This window comes from Oryctolagus cuniculus, chromosome 4, assembly GCF_964237555.1.
Source record: "Oryctolagus cuniculus chromosome 4, mOryCun1.1, whole genome shotgun sequence".
Taxonomy (NCBI): Eukaryota; Metazoa; Chordata; class Mammalia; order Lagomorpha; family Leporidae; genus Oryctolagus; species Oryctolagus cuniculus.
In genome coordinates, this window is record NC_091435.1 from 63495799 (window position 1) to 63516567 (window position 20769).

At 41.3% G+C, this 20769-nt stretch overlaps 1 protein-coding gene and 1 pseudogene across 2 annotated transcripts in view; both read left to right on the plus strand.

Annotated features, from left to right (window-relative positions):
* LOC103350624 (HHLA2 member of B7 family) overlaps positions 1 to 20769 on the plus strand; it is a 194952-nt gene that overhangs the window by 30389 nt on the left and 143794 nt on the right. The window lies entirely within an intron of this gene.
* LOC100354965 (magnesium transporter NIPA2-like) lies at positions 623 to 19154 on the plus strand (annotated as a pseudogene).

A 20769-nucleotide genomic window follows, 5' to 3' on the forward strand; every position in this document is an offset into this window, starting at 1 on the left:
TTCATTTAGGTCTTCTTCCTTCTTCCTTCTTCCTTCTTCCTTCCTTCTTCCTCCTCCTCCTCCTCCTCCTCCTCCTTCTTCTTCTTTTTCTTTTTCTTCTTTTTCTTTTTCCAGAGTGTCTTGGCTTTCCATGCCTAAAATACTCTCATGGGCTCTTCAGCAAGATCCAAATGCCTTAAGGGCTGATTCTGAAGCCAGAGTGCTATTTAGGACATCTGCCATTCTATGAGTGTGCTGTGTATCCTGCTTCCCATGATGGATCGTTCTCTCCCTTTTTGATTCTATCAGTTAGTATTCGCAGACACTAGTTTTGTTTGTGTGATCCCTTTGACTATTAGACCTATCAGTGTGATCAATTGTGAACTGAAATTGATCACTTGGACTAGTGAGATGGCATTGGTACATGCCACCTTGATGGGATTGAATTGGAATCCCCTGGCACATTTCTAACTCCACCATTTGAGGCAAGTCCGATTGAGCATGTCCCAAATTGTACTTCTCCTCCCTCTCTTATTCCCACTCTTTTTTTTTTTTTTGACAGGCAGAGTGGACAGTGAGAGAGAGACAGAGAGAAAGGTCTTCCTTTTGCTGTTGGTTCACCCTTCAATGGCCGCCGTGGTCGGCGTGCTGCGGCCAGCACATCGCACTGATCCGAAGCCAGGAGCTTCTCCTGGTCTCCCATGCGGGTGCAGGGCCCAAGGACTTGGGCCATCCTCTGCTGCATTCCCAGGCCATAGCAGAGGGCTGGCCTGGAAGAGGGGCAACTGGGACAGAATCCGGTGCCCCGACCAGGACTAAAACCTGGTGTGCCGGCGCTGCAAGGCGGAGGATTAGCCTGTTGAGCCACGGCGCCGGCCATATTCCCACTCTTATATTTAACAGGGATCACTTTTAAGTTAAAATTTAAACACCTAAGAATAATTGTGTATTAATTACAGAGTTAAACCAATAGTATTAGAACAAAACAAAACAAAACAAAACACTAAAATGGATAAAGTATTACATTGTACATCAACAGTCAGGACAAGAGCTGATCAAGTCACTCTTTCTCATAGTGTCCATTTCACTTCAACAGGTTTCCCCTTTGGTGCTCAGTTAGTTGTCGCTGATCAGGGAGAACATATGATATTTGTTCCTTTGGGACTGGCTTAATTCACAGAGAGATGACAGCCCAGTTACATTTGTAGTCACAATACAAAGAACCACCAGACTAGACAAACACTGGGGACTATTTGAAACCAAAAATGACCATTGGACCCTAAAGCCCAGACTAAAAAATTTTCTCAAGCACTAAGGAGGTCATATCTCCAATGCTCTCCTCAGAGATAGCCTATGAAACAACAAAGGAAGAAACTTCCCAATTTTAAAGCCATAGGCATTGGGAAACAAGGTGTAGGAAATCCTCCCAGAAAATAGGATTGAGCCCAGCAGCTTTCACAGTGGGTTAAGCCTCTGCCTGTGACGCTGGCATCCCATATGGGCAGCAGTTCAAGTCCCACTGCTCCACTTCCAATCCAGCTCCCTGCTAATGTGACTGAGAAAGCAGTGGAGGATGGTCTGAGTGTTTGTGCCCCTGCATCCACATGGGAGACACAGATGGAGTTCAATGCTGGTTTGAGTGTTGGTGGCTGTGCTTTTGATCCAGCTCCCTGTTGATGTGTCTGGGGAGGCAGCAGAAGGTGGCCCAAGTACTTGGGCTGCTAACACTCATCTGGGAGATCTGAATGGAGTTCTGGACTCATGGCTTTGGCCTGGATCAGCACTGTCTGCAGCCATCTCAGGGAGTGAACTAGTAGATGGAAGATCTTTCTGTTTCCTCTCTCTCTCTATTGCTATTTCTAAATATTTTTTTGAGTCATATCTAATAAGCCTTTATTGCTCACTCACATGCCTTCTCCCTCACACATCTTCCATGACTGCTTCATTCCCCAAATGGCCTTAAGAGCTGGGACTAGGCCAGGCCAAAGCCAAGACCTGGAATGCCATCCAGGTCTCCCATGTGGGTTATAGGAGCCCAAATATTTGGGCATCATCTGCTGCTTTCCTAGGTATATTAGCAGGGTACTGGATTAAAAGTGGAGCAGCTGGGACTCAAATACCTTCCCCAGCTGGAAATAAGAAGCAGTGCCTATCCCAAGTAGGTCCCAAGCTTTTTGAACCCTATCTGCTTCCTTTGATTCTTGCTTACATACCAGCCATCTTTTTTTCTGAGTTAATCAATTCTTGCTGGTTGACAAATAGCGCCAATGGTAACAACATTCCCTTTTCTAACCTCTTCCCACACAGATACAATTTTACGCAGCTTTCACGTTATCTACCTTCCAAATGTCACAAAGTACAATTTTATCAAATATTTCACAATTATATAATATGAATTGCTGTTATCCCAACTTCCAAAGTTTATTTTCTGCCCTGAGGTCAAGGAGAAACAGTTTGGGATTTTAGTTAAGTAACACCTTCTTTTTGTTTAAGATATATTTGATTAGCAGAGTTACGGAGAGAGAGACAGAGGGAGACAGAGAGATAGATATGTAGAGACACACAGAGAGAGACATCTTCTACGACTGCTTCATTCCCCCAAATGGCCTTAAGAGCTGGGACTAGGCCAGGCCAAAGCCAAGACCTGGAATGCCATCCAGGTCTCCCATGTGGGTTATAGGAGCCCAAATATTTGGGCATCATCTGCTGCTTTCCTAGTTATATTAGCAGGGTACTGGATTGCAAATGGAGCAGCTGGGACTCAAACCAGTACCCATATGGGATGCTGATGTTGCAGGCAGTGGTTTAACCAACTGTGTCACCATGCTGGTCCCTTATACATTTATTTCTAAATAGTTATTTGGACTATGATTCAGGCATTCTTCTCTTCAAGATGAGAGATTGAGTTGCAAGTAATTGAGAACTCCTGCTGTTTACTGGCATATATTCTCCTGTGTCACTGCAGTAGAAGAAGACAATTGGTTTATTTTGTCATAAGACCTGATATTTCTCAGACAGTTACTTAAGTATATCATGTTGAAATAACATTGATTGAATACCAAAACTGATATCATTAGTATCTAAAAAGTGAATATCTTGGGGCCGGCGCCGTGGCTCACTTGGTTAATCCTCTGCTTGCAGCGCTGGCATCCCATATGGGCGCCGGGTTCTAGTCCTGGTTGCTCCTCTTCCAGTCTAGCTCTCTGCTGTGGCCCAGGAGGGCAGTGTAGGATGGCCCAAGTGCTTGGGCATATGCACCTGCGTGGGAGACCAGGAGGAAGCACCTGGCTCCTGGCTTCAGATTGGCACAGCTCCAGCTGTGGCTGAATCAATGGAAGGAAGACCTTTCTCTCTGTCTCTCTCTCTCACTGTCTAACTCTATCTGTCAAATGAAAAAAAATTAAATGAAAAGTGAATGTCTCTCTCCCTCCTTGCCACAATTGCAATAATCTTGAGGAAATTCTTCATATGACTTGCCTCTTGCCAGATATTTTTCATATTGTATGATAAATGATGAGTAACTTGATAATACGCATCTTGCATATCAAAGAATTGTGTCGAAGCCACTTAAGATTGAGCTTTATTATCTTTTCAAGGGATTTGAGCTTTATTATCTTTTCAAGGGATTCTTTGAGTAAATTTTGACAATCATGTATTGGAGTACAGATTTGGGGGAATAAGATTTTGGAGTGGGATGGGCAATGGAGTCTACCATAAGACCTGAAGGGACTGGAGCCAGCTTTCTGTTTAGAACCTGTTAATCAATAGAACTCAGATCCCTGCAGCACTACCAGGGCACAGAATGTGGGTAGAGATGGTTAGGAAATCTGGATAGGTTAACCTATTTAACCAAAGTAATGAGATTATTTTCAAGAAGGCTCAATCTCCCCATTAGCCTTGGTGGCTAATACCTGATCATTGGGTACAAGAGCATCAACTCAACAGGACTGGCAGATAGAGACAGCATGAGAGATAAATGTGGGCCAGCTCTTGGGATCTGTTATACAGAGCAGGATTTGACAAATTTTTCCTCTCAAGGATCAGACTTTAGGCTTTCCAGGCCATATAGATTCTTTAGCTTTCCTCCTCTTCCTTTTCCTTTTTCTTTATAAACTTTTAAAAATGTGAAAACCTTCTTTGTTCTAGGATATATAAAATCAGGCTGTAGGCCATATTTGATCAAGCCCTAGCATAGGGGAAATCTCTATAGGATTATGGATACTGGGCAGCTACAATGCAGGCGAGGGGCATCTGCAGGAAACACTTGTGCAAGATGGTGTTGTCATTGTCAGCCAATGTCTGTGCTGAAAAACCAAATCCTGAGGCATCAACAGAGGCACCTAGAAAATATATAGATGTGTGTTTTCCCCCTTCTTGGCTGAGTAGACATCATTACTGAGAAACCCAGAGAAAGGATGAGGAGGAAGCCTAAAAATGTTTCTTTAAACAGGAATGCAATTAGATGATTTTGAACTTGTCTGGAAATAATTATTGAGCTGGCTCACCTTTTCTCCTGTTGAGCAGGAATAAGGGCCCCAGAGTAAGATAAAATTAGTTAGAGTGAAAGAATTTCCATTATGTTCCTTCCAATTTGACTTTAAAATCTATACCTGGTTTACAAAGATGTTGAGCAATCACCAGGCAAAAAAAGATACATCTTTCTACCATTATTACTTTGCTTCCACAGGGCTCATTCAATACTTTCTTTTTTAGTTTGTGGATACAGCTTTTGTACTCCTTTCTCCTTATATTATCCAAATCTCTGATAAGAGATAAAGTTATCTCAGAATCCCCCATTATTTTTAGCTACTTTGTACATGAGAGTCAAAATGTATTTACTAGTCAGTTTCTCTGAGTAACTTTTCTAGGCATTCAAAATTAGATACTTTCCAAACCTATTAGGGAAACATCAAACCCATGGAAAGATATGATCAAAGTTTACTGGATTAGGAAAAAAGTTAACACTATCTAGGCCACAAGAAAAAAAAATGTGAAAAACTAGTTCTGATTATTGGAAACATTCACATTTTTAAAATATAGCAAAACATCAATTATTAAATTTCAAAATAATCTCAATACTTGCTTTTTTGATTTTTGATGTTTCTGTAGGACAAAGATTATCTCAAATCTTGACCTAATATCTATAAAGGGTTATTTGGCTCTTTTTTTTTTAAGAGCTTACAAATGCTTTATTATTAAAAATGAAAGGACTGTCCTATAAATAGAAACTGGGACAATATAGTATTTTTACATCCATAAGCCACAATATACAAAGAAATTATATTCATGACCTGTTTAATAATTACTGTTGGTGGGAAGGAACAAAACAGTTCAGAGTTATGTTACATTTTGAACAATATGTTGTTGGTTTCACATGGCATGGTTTTTTTTTTAAAGATTTATTTATTTGATAGAGAGAGAGAGAGATCTTCTATCTGCTGGTTCATTCCCCAAATGGCCACAATGGCCAGAACTGGGCTCCTCCGAAACCAGGAGCCAGGACCTTCTTCCAGGTCTCCCATGTGGGTGCAGGGGCCCAGACACTTGGGCCATCTTCTGCTGCTTTCCCAGGCAAATTAGCAGGAAGCTGGATGAGAAGTGGAGCAGTTGGGGCATGAATTGGTGCCCATATGGGACGTCAGTGCCATAGACAGTGGCTTTACCACTATGCCACAGCACCGGCCCCAACATGGTTTGCTTTATATCATCATTCTTGCCATTTGAGAATAACATGGTTTCTCATGTCACATCTGATATCATCTTGGATAACAGTAGGTCTGAGAGTATTAAGCTTTCTTTCTCATGATGGTTTCTCATTGCATCGTTTTAGGTACGCTAAGCAAGATAAGCTCTTGAAATACAAGTTTATGAGATCATTGTCTTTGTTAAAAAAATCTGCTAATAATCCATGCATTTGTTATACACACATCAATTATCTGAGTGAACAAAAGCCAATACCATTTTCTACTTCTAATAACATGGAATATTTACTTGTTTTTTCATCGATGTTGTTAGTTTCAGAGTACACTCTTTAGTGTATTTTCCCTCATGGTGCCTGTAGTTTGGAATCTGATATTTTGCAGATGTACTTCAAGTCATAACCAGAGAGCAGACAGTTGAAAAAACTGGCCTGATCATGGATTCTCTACCACTGCGAATATCTGAAGAATGACAGCTCTTTGAAGAACACAAGTCAGAACTTCTCAACCAATAACCACAGTGGCAACACATTAGAGTTCATCATACTGCAGTGCATTGCACTACACAGTACTGTGCAGGACATGTTGTCACACTGTCCTGTTTGCAGGACAGCTATTTTCAAACATGGATAATGTGCGATACAGGGCTTTCCTTGAAATAAAATGACAAACTAGTTCTAGAAGATTCTGGAAGGCACTCAAGATGAAGAGCACTATCTGACACTTCATAGTCCCTCACTTCAATTAGATGCAGGGAAAACAAAAATGGGCTCTTAGGATGCTTATGTTCAATGTTAGTAAAAATAAACTGCAATTTATCAAAATATTTTTTCTTTTTTTAAATTTATTTGATAGGTAGAGTTATAGACAGTAAGAGAGAGAGACAGAGAGAAAGGTCTTCCTTCCATTGGTTCACTCCCCAATTGGCCACAACGGCCGGTGCTGCGCCGATCTGAAGCCAGGAGCCAGGTGCCTCTTCCTGGTCTCCTACCTTGGTGCAGGGGCCCAAGCACCTGGGCCATCCTCCACTGCCTTCTCAGGCCACAGCAGAGAGCTGGACTGGAAGAGGAACAGCAGGACTAGAACCTGGCGCCTATATGGGGTGCCGGCGCTGCAGGAGGAGGATTAACCAAGTGAGCCACGGCGCCGGCCTCCATATGTTTTTCGAATTTCCAGTCCAATTTGATCTTTTTTTAAAAGATTTATTTATTTATTCAAAAGTCAAAGTTACACAGAGAGAGGAGAGGCAGAGAGAGAGAGGTCTTCCATCTGATGGTTCACTCTCCAGATGGCCGCAACAGCTGGAGCTGCACCCATACGAAGCCAGGAGCCAGGAGCTTTTTCTGGGTCTCCCACGTGGGTGCAGGGGCCCAAGGACCTGGGCCATCCTCCACTACCTTCCCAGGCCATAGCAGAGAGCTGGATTGGAAGAGGAGCAGCCAGGACTAGAACCAGCGCCCATATGGAATGCTGGTGCTTCGGGCCAGAGCGTTAACCTGCTGAGCCACAGCGCCGGCCCCAGTCCAAGTTGATCTTTAAAGTCCATAGATTTCTGCAACCTTTTCAACCTCTCTTCATTAGCTTTGTTAGCAGTGGAGATTAGTTTCTTTCTTCCTAGAATATTCTTCCTTAAGATCCTGGAGTTTGTTCTAAGTATTTCCCATTTCTGCTTTTTGTCTTTTACTTCAGCAATCGATTTTAACAAGCTATCTTTTTCTTGAATCAACTCATTCTGTCTGCAGACCTGATTTTTATATTCCAGAAACATCTCAATCATTCATTCTTCTTTTAGTTTCACAGACAGCTTTTCTGTAAGTGACTTAATGGAGTCCTTGTAGGTGTCTCTTAGCCCCACCATCTGACAAGCAGTGTCACTGAGAGCTTTTGAATTTGGTTCCAAATTCATTTATGCTTTTATTGAGTAGTGCCAGTTCATCCTCCACTATTATGTAAGGCGATGTATTAACTCCAGATATTCAGGTTAGATCAAGTCCTCTGGGCTTAACTGTGCTTATGGGGCAGCAGGAATCCAGGATGCCTTTACCCTCTAAGGCCACAAGTTCGGTCCCCAAGCCCATATTCACGTATTGCAACAGAAGAGTCCAGCTTGGCTCCCACCTCTCTCACCTTGGTGGTCAGGTCTCTGTTTGTCTCTTTTAATACCTAAGAAGTAGCACCAATCTTGCCCACCTTTGGAGAATTTAGCCTCTTTTAATTATGGCTCTTGCCTGATAATGCTGGGGAAAGACCTGTTACAGTTTTTTGAAGTCCTAGTCCTTGTGCCTTTGGTCTTCTCACCACTTCATTTGAATATTTACTAAGGTTTTTGCCTGGTACCTTTTCATTCTACCATGTCAGAGCACAGTTGTATAAGGTCTGAGTCAGGCTGGTGCATATAGTGTAAACTAGTTTGGGCTTCATAGAACCCCCTGGCCCAAGACAGACAAGAACCCTCAAGGATGGCATATGACTGTCAAGAGAGCATGTGTACATTAGCTTCATGATAACTTCTGCTTTCTTTATTTCGGAGGTAGCTAAAACCTCTTGCACAATTCTCCCCTTACTTTTTAGTGCAGTAAAATTTAGATTTAAAGAGCACTGGCATTTTTATCTTTTGGTCTAATGTCTAGCAAGACATATTCTTTGAATGACTAAAGAGTCTTCAGAAAGACTTGAGCCAGCCATTTCTCAGAGAGAATTGCTGTCTTAGCATTCCCTGGGATAGGCATAAATTTATTCTAGGGGTTTGTAGTATGCATGTCTGGAAACAATTCTGTCCTGATGGGTGTCTACCCTATTCAGTTAGCCCTGGCTTACACAATCCTTGAGCAGTAGACAGTAGAATTACTAATGGTTCTGGACATCTTGTTTACATGTTGAACAAAAGTGAACTTCATGTAATTAATTGTCTGCTTGAAGTCAGCTGACCTCACAAAAGATACCTCACAAGATCAGTGAGATCTTGAGTTAGTTGGTGACATTGAAGTTTCTTTGGAGGATAGAATTGTAGGGCCTCTAATGATAGTAACTTTCCAATACTGTTAAATATATTTCTACTTTTCTAGAGGATTTGGGGCTAGTAAGGACAGTTCAGTTTCTGAATAAAAGGCAAAGTCTTTCATAAACCATTAGTAGTTACCCCACTGAAATGTCTTTCTATATCAATGGGTAGAATAAGTATGTTATGATAGCCTAGGTAGAAATCACAAACTCTTAGTCTCTCTCTCTCTCTCTCCCTCCCTCTCTCTCTCTCTCTCAATCCCTCTCATTCTCTCATTCTATCATGTGTGATTGCTATGTCTTCAATCCATTAAGAAAATAAATACACTATTACTAGTACATATTCTACCACTGGCAGTAGACATTTTGTGAAATTAGTTTGGAGATGATCAACCCGTCATGCATGATTTCACTTTGTTTCATCTTTATAGTTTTTCTTAGCATTATGTTAGTTACAGGTGAGGCCTGGAAGGGCATATCCTCTTTTACTCTAGAGAAGTTTCTGTATCAGTGTTTAACATCAGAGCCAATTTGTCCTGGTTGTAATCAGTTGTGTCACGGAGGATTTTAGCAAAGTCTGTTTGAAGTTATCTAGTGACATCAGGCATCCCTCCTGGATTTGACAGCTGTCTTCATAAATTGTTAGATCTGATGCTTCTTATTTTTGTTGAAGGTCTGAGAGTCTATTTTTATGCTTGTGGGCTTTTTGAACTTTTCCATGGATTTTTCTTTCTGTTATGTAAGGGCTCTTTGCACTAGAACTTTGGTGAAAACAATCTATTTAGCATGGTGCTACTGGTATTTATTTAATTGTGGGCCTCTATTTTGGTAATAGAAATGTGGTTAGAAATCCTTAATGTTTGTATGTGTTTCAGTAACATTTGAAAGTCATGAGTTACTCCAAAGACATACCATTGGTCTATGTGTGTGTGTGTGTCTGAGTACATAAGCATGTATATATATTTACCACTATATTTATTGGCAATTTAACATGCTCTTGATAGGGCTACAAGTTCAATTTCTTGACTTGATTTGGTTTATGATGAAGAGATTGAGTTCTACAAGATAGTTGGGCATATTATTATAAGCCCATCTTGATATTGTTCTTTATTATTTTAAGGCAAAACCCATCAAAAACAAAAATATCACAATTAGTATGGGGATGTCCAAAACATCTGTTCTAAGATGGACACTTCTTAAGTTCTAGAAAAAGAACCATGAGATTATCCTTCATTAAGTAAGAGTAATCGAGTTAAGATCAAATTGTATTAAGAATGTTAGGTCAAGGCTATACCCAAGGTCTGCCATGATGAAGTCTAGGTTGTCCCAAACAAGTACCACTTGGCACTCCCAATGGAGGAAGCAGCTCACACAGCTGCAGCCCAAATTCTTGTACCTCCTCTTATACTCTTGTATGGAGACAAATGTGCAGCTCCTGTGGTGTTGTGACCAGGGCCAGGACTCAATGGGGAAGCCAGGTGGCTGGCTGGTGACTGGGGTGAAAGCTTCACTTGTACTTTTTGGGGTGGAACCTTTCTGCCAGTGCTTAAAACTTTAATGGGAATCAAGGATAGTATGTATGAGGAAGTGAGAGTGCATAAATCATCTCTAACTTTTTCCAGCTTTTTTTTTCTCACAAGACAGACCATGTTAAACTTACATGCTATCCCAACTGTGATTGATCTTCAGTTACAGAGAGTGAGAGCAGAGTGTTACCAGGTCTGAGGATGTCAAAGTAACTCAGTCCTTTCACGACATACCTACTGATGTCCTGTTTTCAAACTACTTGAAGACTGCCTCATCCTGCCTCCAGGATGTCATCAGTGTTTGATGATCAGTGTCATTCACAGGAATTTCTTAAGTAAACAAGCAAAATGAGCCAACGGTGGGGAAAATATGACTTTTATATTGGTCTGGGATTGGCTATGAACTCCAGTATTTTCCATGGAGGGCATTATGTTTTGAAGGAAAAAATGCCATGTGCAACTTGCCAGAAAGTCTCCATGGGAGCACGTCAAGGTGGTCATGCACATTTTTTTAAAGATTTTTATTTATTTATTTGACAGAGTTACAGACAGACAGAGAGAGAGAGAGACAGAGAGAGAGACAGAAGAAAGGTCTCCATTCCATTGGTTCACTCCCCAAATGGCCACCTCAGCGGGCGCTGCGCTGATCTGAAGCCAGGAGTCAGGTGCTTCTTCCTGGTCTCCCATGTGGGTGCAGGGGCCCAAGCACTTGGGCCATCCTCCATTGCCTTCCCGGGCCACAGCAGAGAGCTGGACTGGAAGAGGAGCAACCAGGACTAGAACCTGGTGCCCATATGGGACGCCGGCACTGCAGGTGGAGGATTAACCTAGTGCGCCATGGTGCCGGCCCCCGGTCATGTATATTTTAAAGAATGGTTGTGCAGTACCCATCTGGGATATTGGTACCACAGACAGCGGCTTTATTCGCTATGTTGCAGTGTAGCCCCCAAACTTTTTTTTCGTAATACCCATTATTTTTCATGAACTTTTTCAAGACCTCTTGTATGCATAGGTTTAAAAAAGTTTTGCAACAACGTAAACTTTTCTTAAAAAAAAAAAATGGTTGTGGTGGGCGGGGCTGCTGCCAATGGGAGCTGTTGAGGTGACCCACTTTGCTGCATATATATTTGAACCAGACACACAAGTGACTTCACTAAGAGTTTCCTATGTCCTCCTAAGTGCCAATTTTTACTTCATAATTTCTAAATGAAATGCTTAATTTTCATGGGGAGATTGGATGTTTTCTAAGTGTTTCAGGATCTACAGTTGTAGTCATTCATGTTTGTTTCAAAAGAGGAGGAGACTGAGTCTTTAAATGAAATCTCACAACCTGGTTAACCCACATTTTGTGGGCTTTGCAACATTTGTGGTCATTGTGTCCTTGTTGTTCATCTTCATGGTAGCACGTTGCCATAGATAAATATGCCTGTGTACCTAACAATCAACTCTGTCACTGGAGATGTTTCAGTGTCCTATTTGAAGGACCTGGACATTGCTATCAAAGAGCTATTTACAGAAAACCTGTGTTGCAGCATTCCTTGGCCTGGATCCTGTAGCTGAGCCTGGTTGTCTGTGTGAACACACAGATTAACAGGGCCTTGGACATACTCAACATTTCCATTGTGACTACAGTGTGTTACATATTCTTTACGGTGCCGTTGTAACATGTTCAGTTATTCTTAATAAGGAGTGGTAATATATGTCTGTGATGCTATCATTGGTACTCTGAGTCATTTCTAGTCATTGTGGGGATCTTCCTGTTGCATGCCTTTAAAGATGTTAGCTTTAGTCCAGCAAGTTTTTCCATGTCTTTTTGAAAAAATGAAAAGGCAGTGAATGGCAATCTCTAATATTTGTGAGGTTCTTAATAATGAAGAAAGCTTAACCTGTGAAATTGAACAACACACTTTAAAAAATATCCGCCAAAGAAGTGGAAATCTTACAGCTTTTTAAGAAAGATGTAATTAAGGAAGGTTAGATCAGTATTTAGGAATATGAAAAGAAGAAAATGATGAGACTTCATAATTAGTTCATCCTCGACAGAAAATGCTGGATATTTTCACTTAGCAACAGGGGTTGTACTTTATATGATATCATCACATTTGTAGATGTATGTGTCAGTTTGGGTTTTGTAGGAAAACATATATCAAGACAAAATTAGAAGTACAAGAGCTTTATTGGAATCAATGCGATATTAAAGTGAGAAGGAGAGAGGAGTAGCCATGTAATTTAGACTACGAGGCAGGTCTGATTGTTACAAAAGAAGAGAAGGAAGGAGAATTAAGGACAATGCACCTCAAACTGAGCTATATTTTAGAGGAAGTCATTTGAGCAGCTCAATAGGGCGCTCCAGAGTAAAATTTCCCTTTAAATGTATATTATGTTGGGACAAATAACCAGGAGTTAAAACCAGAGTGGCTATTGTGTTCTTGACTGGAACTTTGTGGTAAATCTCAACAGCATGAGTGGTGGAGGTGGTCAGGTGATTGCACTTCTTGTAGCAGGTTTTCTCTTCATGGGAGATTCTAATGTAATACTCACATTGCTGCATAGTCCACACTTGCACTATGTAGATCCATTTCTCCTGTCAAGTTCAGGAAACAGATCCTCCTCAATTTCCATGAGCCTGTTTTCTTAACTGGGGGACTTAGCAGTGGGAGACTGGTGAGAATAACTATCATTTTGCCATTGTAGTTGATTTTAGGGCTGTAACTGGTATAGTCAGTTGGCAGTTCAGAACTCATCTGATTGTTATGATAGAAGATTAGAGAGTTAGCATGTCCCTGAGACAGAACTCAAAAGGGATTTCATCTGTTCCATCTGAATGCAAGTGTTTCTGATTCTCACTCTTGATAGGGACAGACATTTTGTTGTTGTACCTGAGGCCATATGTATATGCTGTAACAATGCCACTGCATCTATCATAGTGGCATTGATGAGGACTACTAGTTGATTGAGTTTTCAGTGGTCTGCAATCATTCTTTTGTATTCACTCAGTTTCTCCAAGGCTAGGGTGGCAAATGAAATGGAGATATGATAAGGAACATTTTCTGTCTTAAATATGGTGTTTTATTTTTACTATCTTCTTGGGAGTGGGAATATTTAATTCATTTTCACTTGACCTTCTCCTCTAACTCCTACCCATAAGACCAACCCAATGTGAGAGTTATTTCAACTGCCAAGCATGTCAATTCTAATTATACACTTGGGACAGGGACATGATGGCTATATAGTTCTTTTCTTAAAAAAATTATTCATTTATTTGAAAGGAAGAGTTACAGAGAGGGCCAGGGAGAGAAATAGAAAGAGAGAAATCTTTCATCTGTTGTTTCACTCCCCAGATGAACAGTTGGGGCTAGGCCAGGCCCAATCCGGGAGCCTAAACTCCATTTGGGTCTCTCTTGCAGGTGGAAGGGGTGCAAGATCAAGTGGAGCAGCTGAGATTTAAACCTGCACTCATATGGGATGCCAGCATTGCAGGCAATGTCTTATCCCACTGTACCACAACTCTGACTCTGGCTAAAGACCAAAGAATGTACTGAAAGCCAGTTCTTTGTAAAATTTTAACACTGGAAACTGGATTTTGTTCTATGGGTGTCAGTATCAACTAAAAAACCCCGGCTTCTCCACTTCCGATACAGCTCTCTGCTATGGCCTGGGAAAGCAGTAGAAGAAGGTCCAAGTCCTTGGGTCTCTGCACCCACATGAGAGACCTGGAAGAAGCTCCTGGCTCCGGGCTTCGGATCTGCATAGCTCCGGCCATTGTGGCCATCTAAGGAGTGAACTAGCAGATGGAAGACCTCTCTCTCTCTGCCTCTCCTTCTCTCTCAATGTAACTCTTTCAAATAAAACAAATAAAATCTTTAAAAAAAAGTCATTGAAATATCTGGGCATCTCCCTTTCCCATGTGCAACTAAACGTCCATAGATCTAACTGGGGAAGGACGGGTGGAGTCACGGTGTGATACTTAACCATGCTTCTGCAGAGCCCTTTCTCCTGAGGAAGCACCCACCTCTTTATAGTCAATGAGTTCCAAATTTAAAACGGCTCACGTCTAGGAACTAAGCCAAAATGATGTGACTTTTAAATCTGATGAATACTTTAGCCTCCTGTTCTTCCAATCTTGCCTTCTTTTGTTTGTAGTTATTAAGCAGCAGCATCATTAACTGCTGGTCTCTTTTATCTCTGGATGAAAGAAAGCCTTCTTGGCTGCCCTTCTAAGTTTGCTTGTTGTTAAGATAGTTTTGACTCTAGTCTCTGGCAGGTGAGCACCACTGTCTGACCTTATCTCCCGTTATTCCCATTGCCATTTGTGAATCCAACACTGAGACTACCTTCCCTACTCTTAGTCCTGGACTGAAGTGGAAAACAACCATTCAACGTTTTTGTAATTTTAGTACTCCTGTCTCTAGTGCCTTCCTAATGGTTCTGTTGCTCAGTACATTTTTCAGCTTTTTTTTGTTGAATATCCTTTGGTAGAAATTCTGCCTCATATAAAATATTGTATCCATCTAATCCACTAAATCCTTTTCTCTATGTCTCAATGACTCAAGCATGTTTACTTTGCATAGTGTGGGCCAGTACTTCCCCAGATTTCTATGACCCATCCTATCAGCATTTTCACTGTAACCCAAGGGTCCTGGCCGTATCCCAGTAAATGCCTAAAGTCAATACATTCTCATTTATACAGTCTGGCATCCTTGATCCAACACATTCAGAATCTATTATGGGGATACTCTCCTTGTTCTTGCCAGTACAAAGCAGAAAATTCTTGTAGTTCCTCTGAGGCCTACTTTCTGTTCTTCCCTGCCAGGCCTGGCACACCCCAGCAAGTGTATGCTGTGATTTAACCCAATTCTAAAACCCAGGAGATGTGACGACATTTCTTAAGGTGGGCGCATGATAGTTGGTAAAGAAAAGTCCTTCAAAGTGTCTTTCTTTACACAAAGTTAATGGGGGCCGGCGCCATGGCTCACTAGGCTAATCCTTCATCTGTGGCACCGGCACACCGGGTTCTAGTCCCGGTCGGGGCGCCGGATTCTGTCCCGGTTGCCCCTCTTCCAGGCCAGCTCTCTGCTGTGGCCAGGGAGTGCAGTGGAGGATGGCCCAAGTGCTTGGGCCCTGCACCCCATGGGAGACCAGGAGAAGCACCTGGCTCCTGGCTTCAGATCGGCGCAGCGCGCTGGCCGCAACACACCAGCCGTAGCAGCTACTTGGGGGGTGAACCAACGGAAAAAGGAAAACCTTTCTCTCTGTCTCTCTCTCTCATTGTCCACTCTGCCTGTCAAAAAAAGATAGTCTTTAAAAAAAAAAGTTAATGGGGAAGGCCGGTCCTCTTTTCAGGCTCTGGTTCCAGGTATTCTCAGAACCACAGTCCCAGTTTTTCTTATCCTAGCCAGTGACATTTTTAGCAGCCAGGCCTCCACCTTGTGTTGGGGCATAGCCTTTGCCCCCCATGCTTAGGATGGGGGCACTTCTGACCACCTACTTGGTAAATGAGCCATTTCTCTAAAACCCATCTGATTACCTGCTTTCTCCAACCATTCCAGGTACCAACTGTGTTAGGTTGAGTTCTTCTAGGAAGCATCCACAGAGACAGAAATAGAAAGCATCCACAGAGACAATTTATTGCTGATGAAGCCTATAACACACAAAGAGGAAAGTTAACAGGAATAGGGAAATTCTTTAAACTCTACTACAGGGTTGACCCCTGTGAAAGAAGGTATGAAATGAAAGGACATTGGATAGAAAGAGCATAAGACTGAGATGTAGCCTTAAAGAGTGACGCTTAGATTGGCAGAAAGCTCTAGAAGAAAGATCACCTATCACAGGAGGCTTGCGGAGGCCAGAGATGGCTGCATGTTCGTATCCTTGTTGTTCTAAGTCATTGGCTGGCATCTGTCTGGGGAAGGTTATTTTTGCGTCTCACACAGCAGCAGATCCTGAAGCTGCTACAGATAGGGGCTTTCAATAGGCTCTGCTCCTTGTTACAGGTTTTCCAGGAAAGGGACTTCTGAGTAATGTGCTTTTGGTCTTTGTTTTTTGAATTATCCATCTTTTATTTTGTCAAGAGCACTGAAGAGCAATGGCCATTTCCTTTCACTTGTGATGTATAAAGCATAAGATATACTTGGCTTTGGAAAAATCTCTAACTACCCTTTATTGTCCAATTTGCTGGGAAAAATATGGGTGTTATCACAATTTAGGTTTTGGAAACTCCAAGGGGCTTAGGGCAGCACTTGAGGAGGAGGAAAGGATCTAAGAGACAAGGTTTACTAGAGAAAGCTGTCATCTTACTTTCTTTTATTTGCTACAATATGTGGATATATATGCAGGCGTGTCTTAGGTATAATAATTGGCTTGAACAAATAATCCGATCAAGCTATTTTACTGGTAATAGTCCCCAAAATAGATTCAGGTAAAATTATATATCTATGCACCTCACAGGCTATCCAAATTTGAGATTTGAATTCTGAGGTCATAAACATAATTCAAGATATACACTGACTGTTACATGATGATGAAAGTGGGCTGAAGGAAACCACAGGATTCAGAACAATTAAACTGCATATTTTGCTTGCTTTACACTCACAATGTGAACAGCAAATGTTGTATATAGCTCTTTGATGTGATGCCAGTGAAACCAAGGGTGTAGGCTTTATGCAAAAAAGGGTCACAGGAACACAGGCAGAGAATCTGAAACAGTTTGCTCATTTCAGCTTGTTTTTCAGAAGATGTTTCCAGGAAAGCTTATCTTGCAACAACTGCATTCATAGGGGGCCAGACCGTGATAACCAAAGGAGATTTGCCAGAAGCCAGTGTCAGTCAGTTTTGAAGGTATAAAATATGAAGACTGTGTTGCTTGAGCAGGAAGGGCCTTTTGCTTCTCTTTTCTACATCCTGGATGTATACTGTGAGCAGGAAAGGCCTTCCCAGTTCCCGTTTTCTCATCCTGGATACCCCCTCCAACCCTTGCCATTAAAACACTTGCAGACTGCTTCAAGGAGGCAGTTGTGGGAAGTGTACCTCCCCATTGTCTGCTTTACTTGTCGCAGTAAATAAGGCTTTCCCATGACCCACTTCTGCTTGAGACTGATAATTTGACGACACCCAATATGAAGAGAGCCCTTGTGTCCACTAAACCAGGGGCTTCTTGAACACCTAAGGTGATTGCATGGTGGAAGAGTAAACAGCTGACATCACCTGCTGGAAGCTTTGCCAGACTCGGTCCCTCTCTGCGTTTCTTTCTTGGGTTCTTGCTTCAGGTTGTAATCAGGCTGATTGCATCTCTAGCCAGTGTGGAGCAGTGTGGTTTCACAGAAGAAAGGCCGAGGTGTTTTTTGTTTTTGGGCAATCTGTGTTTTTGATGGTGAAGACTCCCTCCGTGGTCTTTCCTTTACCCATGTGGTGGCTAATTGGTGGGAGGCAGCTGCAGAACCACAGCCAGGTGTTTCAAACCTGGCATTCACAATCTTCCCCTTTCATCCACCTGAGTCTGTAATTTCATTTTCTTACCACATATTGAAGCCCCCATCCAGTTCCAACATTTGTAGATGTCTTATTCACACACCCCACCTTTCTAGGATGTCAATATTGATCAAGAACCTTATTGTTACAGAGCTGAACTGGAGCTAACAACTCCAAGCAAGCAGGAGCAATGGGGGCTATGCTACCTACCTCAGACTGTTCCTGCCGGTCAAAGCCATTTCCAGCTTGCACCTGCACTGGCCACTTTTAAACTTTTATGCTGCTAAATTAGGTGTGGGCTAGAGGCTTAGCTTTACTTCTTACACTTCAGTCCGCCCCCCCCTTTTTTTAAAAAAAAAAAGCTTAAAAATTTATTTATTTATTTTAGGGAAGAGAGAGAGAGAAAGAGACAGTGAGAGGACTTCAAGCTACTGATTCACTCCCCAAATGCCCACAACAGCCAGGGCTGGACTGGGTCAAGGCTGAACTAAAATCAGAAGCTGGACACTCTATCCTGGCCTCTCATGTGGATGGCAAGGATCCAACTACTTGAACCATCACTGCTGCCTCCTAGGGTCTGCATTAATAGGAAGCTGGGATTGGGAGCTAGAGTTGGGAATTGAACCCAGGTATTCCAAAATGGAATAAGGGCATCTTAACTGCTAAGTCAAACACCCATTCTTCAGTCTCTTTATCTGGGATTATTTCCTATCTATTTGAATATTATGCATTAGAATTTGCAGAGTGAAGTTTTTGCAGTTGTAAAAAAGGTTTTAATGCCCCCCCCTTTGAAAATGACAGGTATAGGTTGCTAAGTTATCTTTTCAATATATGGGAAACCCAAAAAGTTCATGGAAAAATGGAATGAAAAGATAATTCACATTTTTCTATGAATTTTGTGAAGGTACTTCCTATGAATAGTACCTCACTCTCTTCTACCTTCCTTGCTACTCATAAGAGTTCAACTGCTATTCTGATTTCCTTTTGAGGATTATCTACTTCTTCCTAAAGCTCTCTAGCCCCAGTACCTGCAATGGGGAACCAGAAGAGGCTTCTGGATTCCTGGCTTTGGATCTGCCCAGCTCTGGTAGTTGAGGCCATTTGAGGAGTGAACCAACAGATGGAGAACCTTTCTCTCTGTGTCTCGCTCTCTTTGTCTGTGACTCTACCTCTCAAATAAATAAATAAAATCTTAAAAAAAAAGACAGTACATTTTCTTGATTTTGTTATTTTGGGCTATTTTTTATCTTATATCCTGAAAGAATCAACATTTTATAGAAGAGTAACCAATTGGATTCCCCAAATTGATAGGCTATAGGATTTAGTTCTTTACTTTCCTGTTAGCTCATGAAAAAGAAAGTCCAGAGTCTCTACATTTCAGCAGAAGTTGACAGGTCAAGAGATCTGGTACTTACTTATCACTCAAAATTTCTGCTTTTAAATAATTTGGGACATTTTTTATATTCCTTAATTTTTTATACCAATCTACTGACACTTCATAAAAGATGTTTTTATATTTCTAGTCATTCTCTTAGATTCAGTTGGGAGAGGTAGTTTGGGATATTTAATATACCATATTAAATATTAATTATATATCAATATTTAAGTATATATAATTAGATATAATTATATATACTTAAATATTGATATATATATTACCTAAATATATATATTCACCTAAATATTATATATAATTAGATATATAATTATATCTATATAATTAGTATATATAATTATATATACTTATATATACTTAAATATTAATATAATATACCGTATCCTAGAAACATAAATACTGTTGACTCTTTATCTATCATGTTTTTATAAAATTCCAAACTCCCCTTCACCTATTTCTTTCTTTCCTTTTTTTTTAAGATTTAATTATTTATTTATTTGAGAGTCAGAGTGACAGAGGGAGACAGAGACATCATCCATCTGCTGTTTCACTCCCCAAATGGCCCCAACAATTGGGGCTGGGCTGAGACAAAGCAAGGAGCTAGGAATTCCATCCTGGCCTGCCCTTCCAGATGCATTAGCAGGAAGCTGAATTGAAAGTAGAGTAGCTGGCACTCTGATATGAGATGCAGGCAAAATGGCAGCTTAACCCAGTGTACCACAATACAACCCCCCCCCCCCCACTCTTTCTTACTGGAAAATAGAATAACATATTTTGGAAACCACATACTTTAAATAAAAGTAATTTGCAATAAAAATCTACTCAGAAATATTTCATTTTCAGAAGAAAAAAATTATCATAGTTTAAGACAGAAGAAACCATCACCACAAAACTATCTGTCCACAAAGCCAACTTGCTTTTTGTCTTTGTCATCTAATGCAATCTTGATGTTAAAGATTTTCAGGGGGCTGGCATGGTGGTACAGCGGGTTAAAGCCCTGGCTGCAGGGCTAGCATCCCATATAGGCACTGGTTCGTGTCTTGGCTGCTCCACTTCCCATCCAGCTCCCTGCTAATGTGCCTGGAAAAGCAGTGGAGGATGACCCAAGTATTTGGGCTTCTGTACCCACGTGGGAGACCCAGAAGAAGCTCTTGGCTCCCGCTTGCGGCTGTTTGGGGAGTGAACCAGTGGATGGAAGACCTCGTTCTCTCTGTCTCTACCTCTCTTTGTAACTCTGCCTTTCAAATAAATAAAATAAATCCTTAAAAAAAGAGAGAAGATTTCCATTCCTTTCTGGTTTACTCATACTTTGTTCTACTTCTATCATACACTTTCTTTCTACTGACTTCTCATCTGCTCCTTTCTGTTTCTTCTAGAGTCTAAATTCAAATTGAGGCTATGTTTTGAAAGCCCTTAAATTATAACAGAATTCAATCTATTAAAAAAGTAAAAAGAAGCATGTCTGAAGTTCCCATTTGCATTATTGTACCTGGGAAAAATGCTGAATGGGGTGGGGCAATCATTGTGGCACAGTGGGTTAAGCCTGGGCTTAGGACAACTGTATTCCATGTTGGTTTGAGTCCTGCTGCTCTGATTCTGATCCAGCTCTCTGCTAAAACACCTGGGAAGCAGTAGAAGATGGCTGAAGTACTTGAATCCCTGCCACCCACATAAGAGACCCAGATGGAGATCCTGGCTCCTG